Source organism: Oncorhynchus masou, chromosome 2 (genome assembly GCF_036934945.1).
Source record: "Oncorhynchus masou masou isolate Uvic2021 chromosome 2, UVic_Omas_1.1, whole genome shotgun sequence".
NCBI classification, from domain to species: domain Eukaryota; kingdom Metazoa; phylum Chordata; class Actinopteri; order Salmoniformes; family Salmonidae; genus Oncorhynchus; species Oncorhynchus masou.
This window is the reverse complement of record NC_088213.1, coordinates 47740423-47746422: the sequence shown is the minus strand read 5'-3', so window position 1 is coordinate 47746422 and position 6000 is coordinate 47740423.

The following is a 6000-nucleotide window of genomic DNA, read 5'->3' as shown; positions in this document are numbered from 1 at the left end:
CAGAGCAGGCAGGCCCATTGCCCTAGTGTCATGGATCACCCGGTACTGCTGCTCATTATGTTGCCATCTCCGTACCGGCTTTCTAGGCATCACTGAACTGGATTCATTACCACCAACCCCGGACGGTCTTGTCTCATTACGCACACTTGGTTCCAATTTCCCCTGATTATTATGTCTATAAATGTGCCCTCTGTTCCCCATTGTCCTTGTCGATTATTGTCCCATGTCCCGTTGGTGAGTACCTGTGCGCTGTTGTATCGGCTTTTATGCTACCTGTTATTGTGCACTTGTTATTATGGGTCTCGTCCCGTGTATTATTTAGAGGTTTATACCTCACTCTTTTGTTTGGGTTACATCCCTGTGTTATATATATGTACACTAGAGGTCGACCGATTATGATTTTTCAACTCCGATACCGATTATTGGAGGACCAAAAAAGCCGATACCGATTCATCTGCCAATTTTAAAAATTTGTAATAATGACAATTACAACAATACTGAATGAACACTTATTTTAACTTAATATAATACATCAATTAAATCAATTTAGCCTCAAATAAATAATGAAACATGTTCAATTTGGTTTAAATAATGCAAAAAAAAGTGTTGGAGAAGAAAGTAAAAGTGCAATATGTGCCATGTAAGAAAGCTAACGTTTAAGTTCCTTGCTCAGAACATGAGAACATATGAAAGCTGGTGGTTCCTTTTAACATGAGTCTTCAATATTCCCAGGTAAGAAGTTTTAGGTTGTAGTTAGTATAGGAATTATATAACTATTTCTCTCTATACGATTTGTATTTCATATACCTTTGACTATTGGATGTTCTTGTAGGCACTTTAGTATTGCCAGTGTAACAGTATAGCTTCCATCCCTCTCCTCGCCGCTACCTGGGCTCGAACAGCCACCCTCGAAGCAGCGTTACCCAGGCAGAGCAAGGGGAACAACTACTCCAAGTCTCAAAGCGAGTGATGTTTGAAACACTATTAGCGCGCACCCTGCTAACTAGCTAGCCATTTCACATCAGCTACACCAGCCTAATCTCTGGAGTTGATAGGCTTGAAGTCATAAACAGCGCAATGCTTGAAGCATTGCGAAGAGCTGCTGGCAAAACGCACGAAAGTGCTGTTTGAATGGACGCTTACGAGCCTGCTGGTGCCTACCATCGCTCAGTCAGACTGCTCTATCAAATCAGACTTAATTATAACATAACACACAGAAATACGAGCCTTAGGTCATTAATATGGTAGAATCTGGAAACTATTATTTCGAAAAGAAAACATTTATTCTTTCAGTTAAATACAGAACCGTTCTGTATTTTATCAAACGGATGGCATCCATAAGTCTAAATATTCCTGTTACATTGCACAACCTTCAATGTTATGTCATAATTACGTAAAATTCTGTCAAATTAGTTTGCAATGAGCCAGGCGGCCCAAACTGTTGCATATACCCTGACTATGTGCAATGAACGCAAGAGAAGTGACACCATCTCACCTGGTTAATATTGCCTGCTAAACTTTCTTTTAGCGAAATATGCAGGTTTAAAAATATATACTTCTGTGTATTGATTTTAAGAAAGTCATTGAGGCTTATGGTTATGTACACGTTGGAGCAACAACAGTCGTTTTTCGCGAATGCGCACTGCATCGATTATATGCAACGCAAGACACGCTAGGTAAACCAGTAATATCATCAACTAAGATAAGTTTAATGCTAGCTAGCAACTTACCTTGGCTTCTTACAGCATTCGCGTAACAGGCAGGCTCCTCATGAGGCAGGTGGTTAGAGCGTTGGACTAGTTAACCGTAAGGTTGCTATATCGAATCCCTGAGCTGACAAGGTGACAATCTGTCATTCTGCCCCTGAACAAGGCAGTTAACCCACCGTTCCTAGGCCGTCATTGAAAATAAGAATGTGTTCTTAACTGACTTGCCTCGATAAATAAAGTTGTAAAAAAATAATACTAATAAAAATCGGCATCCAAAAATATCAATTTCCGATTGTTATGAAAACTTGAAATCGGCCATTCCGATTAATCGGTCGACCTCTAATACACACACACACATACACACACACACGTGTTTGTTTTGGGCTTCGTCCCCGTCGTTTCTATGACATACTTTATTATTGGTTGAGAAATAAAATTACTTATTTTCATTTGAGCTCGTTAACATATTTAGCTAGCTGCCTCCATTGAACTTGACTATTACTTGTGAAAATGTTGTTAGCATTCTGGTAATACATGCCCAATGGGCTTTTTTTGCGGGTTTTTTGCCAACCCCTTGTGTACTAAGCTGGTAATACCGTAAATCTCGGGATAAGAGAAGGACCGTATGACGATGTAAACATCTGGATACCGCCCAACCATACTCATTTCTCCTAAGTGGAGATTCTCTTTTCTCCCTCACTCACCTGTCCATCTACTCATTTTAATTCCATGCTGTCACTTGTCCACTCAAGCTTAACATTGTCATCTATCTCCCACCAGGTGCCATTAGAGTTCCCCAATGAGCTTGACACCTTGGTGAGCAATCATCAACAAATTATCTTATCAATCATTGTACTGGGTGACTTCAACCTCCCGACGTCTGCCTTTTATCCACCCCTTTCTTCTTTTGACCTCATCCTTTCCCAGTCACCTCCGACAAGGCAGGCAATGCGCTTAATCTCATCTTTACTATATGCTGTTGGCCTACTAATCTCACTGCAACCCCCCTCCAGGTCTCTGATCACTGCTTTGTTTCCTTTTCAGTTTTCATCTCCTCCAACCCTACCCACATGGTCATGCGGTGTCGCAATCTTTGTTCCCTCTCTCCCACTACTCTCTCCTCTTCTATCCTATAATCTCATACTTCTGCTAAATCCTTCTCCCTCCTGTTTCCTGATTCTTCCTCTTTGACCCTACTCTCCTCCCTTTTTTTATATATATTTTTTTATTTCACCTTTATTTAACCAGGTAGGCTAGTTGAGAACAAGTTCTCATTTGCAACTGCGACCTGGCCAAGATAAAGCTTAGCAGTGCGAACAGACAACACAGAGTTACACATGGAGTAAACAATTAACAAGTCAATAACACAGTACAAAAATAGGGGAGTCTATATACATTGTGTGCAAAAGGCATGAGGAGGTAGGCGAATAATTACAATTTTGCAGATTAGCACTGGAGTGATAAATGATCAGATGGTCATGTACAGGTAGAGATACTGGTGTGCAAAAGAGCAGAAAAGTAAATAAATAAAAACAGTGTGGGGATGAGGTAGGTGAAAATGGGTGGGCTATTTACCAATAGACTATGTACAGCTGCAGCAATCGGTTAGCTGCTCAGACAGCACATGTTTGAAGTTGGTGAGGGAGATAGATAAAAGTCTCCAACTTCAGGGATTTTTGCAATTCGTTCCAGTCACAGGCAGCAGAGTACTGGAACGAAAGGCGGCCAAATGAGGTGTTGGCTTTAGGGATGATCAGTGAGATACACCTGCTGGAGCGCGTGCTACGGATGGGTGTTGCCATCGTGACCAGTGAACTGAGATAAGGCGGAGCTTTACCTAGCATGGACTTGTAGATGACCTGGAGCCAGTGGGTCTGGCGACGAATATGTAGCGAGGGCCAGCCGACTAGAGCATACAAGTCGCAATGGTGGGTGGTATAAGGTGCTTTAGTGACAAAACGGATGGCACTGTGATAAACTGCATCCAGTTTGCTGAGTAGAGTGTTGGAGGCAATTTTGTAGATGACATCGCCGAAGTCGAGGATCGGTAGGATAGTCAGTTTTACTAGGGTAAGTTTGGCGGCGTGAGTGAAGGAGGCTTTGTTGCGGAATAGAAAGACGACTCTTGATTTGATTTTTGATTGGAGATGTTTGATATGAGTCTGGAAGGAGAGTTTACAGACTAGCCAGACACCTAGGTACTTATAGGTGTCCACATATTCAAGGTCGGAACCATCCAGGGTGGTGATGCTCGTCGGGCATGCGGGTGCAGGCAGCGATCGGTTGAAAAGCATGCATTTGGTTTTACTAGCGTTTAAGAGCAGTTGGAGGCCACGGAAGGAGTGTTGTATGGCATTGAAGCTCGTTTGGAGGTTAGATAGCACAGTGTCCAAGGACGGGCCGGAAGTATATAGAATGGTGTCGTCTGCGTAGAGGTGGATCAGGGAATCGCCCACAGCAAGAGCAACATCATTGATATATACAGAGAAAAGAGTCGGCCCGAGAATTGAACCCTGTGGCACCCCCATAGAGACTGCCAGAGGACCGGACAGCATGCCCTCCGATTTGACACACTGAACTCTGTCTGCAAAGTAATTGGTGAACCAGGCAAGGCAGTCATCCGAAAAACCGAGGCTACTGAGTCTGCCGATAAGAATATGGTGATTGACAGAGTCGAAAGCCTTGGCAAGGTCGATGAAGACGGCTGCACAGTACTGTCTTTTATCGATGGCGGTTATGATATCGTTTAGTACCTTGAGTGTGGCTGAGGTGCACTCGTGACCGGCTCGGAAACCAGATTGCACAGCGGAGAAGGTACAGTGGGATTCGAGATGGTCAGTGACCTGTTTGTTGACTTGGCTTTCGAAGACCTTAGATAGGCAGGGCAGGATGGATATAGGTCTGTAACAGTTTGGGTCCAGGGTGTCTCCCCCTTTGAAGAGGGGGATGACTGCGGCAGCTTTCCAATCCTTGGGGATCTCAGACGATATGAAAGAGAGGTTGAACAGGCTGGTAATAGGGGTTGCGACAATGGCGGCGGATAGTTTCAGAAATAGAGGGTCCAGATTGTTTCTGCATTATTAGTTTGTTTTAACTACTCCTATTCAAATGGTAGTCTCAGGTACTCAGCAAGAAGGTCTGATTGAACTATTATTAAAGCAAGACCCCAATAAAAGGCCACTCTAAAATGTGCAGTTTTGTTACACAACACAATGCCACAGATGTCTGAAGTTTTGAGGGAGCATATAATTGGCAAGCTGACGGCAGGAATGTCCACCAAAGCTGTTGACAGAGAATGTAATTTACATTTCTCTATCATAAGTCACCTCCAACGTCATTTTAGAGAATTTGAAAACAGTGTTTTCCAGTTCCCACCATTATCCAGCAACTTCACACAGCCATTGAAGAAGAGGGGGACAACATTTTACAGGCCACAATCAACAGCCTGACCAGCTTTATGTGAAGGAGATGTGTTGCGCTGCAGTAGACAAATGGTGGTCACACCAGATAATGACTTTTTAAAGGTATCTGTGACCAACAGATGCATAATGTATTCTTAGTCATGTGAAATCTATAGATTAGGGCCAAATTAATTTATTTTAATTGACTGATTTCCTTGTGTAAACTGTAACTCATTAAAATCATTTTAATTGTTGTGTTTATATTTTTGTTCAGTATAGAACAGAAAACGTGACTTCAACGTCAGAAAAATACATATTTCCAACTTTCATTCAAACCCGAAAATGAGTGGATTTCAAAGTCTGGAAAATGACTATTTTCAACGTCATTTTACTCAATGGAAGGCATTATACAATTTGGATTCCGGAGTTGGATTTAGCCTTAAATGTGTTTTATCAAAAGGCAACAAAATCATGTCATTCAGTATTTCAATAATTAGTTACTTGTGTCCCTAGTCCAAATACATGGGTGAAGTACATTAGAATATATCAATGCTTTTACTCACCACTGGCTTTAGCTGGCAAAATGGGATAGTCTTCTTGTGAGAGGATCGAAAATATTGTCTTTCCTTTATTACGTCATTTGCGTAATGTAGAGGGTTCTCTGTGGTATCACATAGAAAAACGTTTGCTCGTGGAAGTAAACAAACAATTTACATACACTATGCACAATACAATATTTATTCATAACTAATATTTTGCTGGATGGTTTAATGCAATACGTCTTCTTGAAAGATTGAGGGCGACATGCTTTGGTAATGCACCCTTGACTACTGTTTTAAAATTGCTTGTTCAATTTTGTTCGCTTGAGCGCAGCGCAGAGTCACAAATCT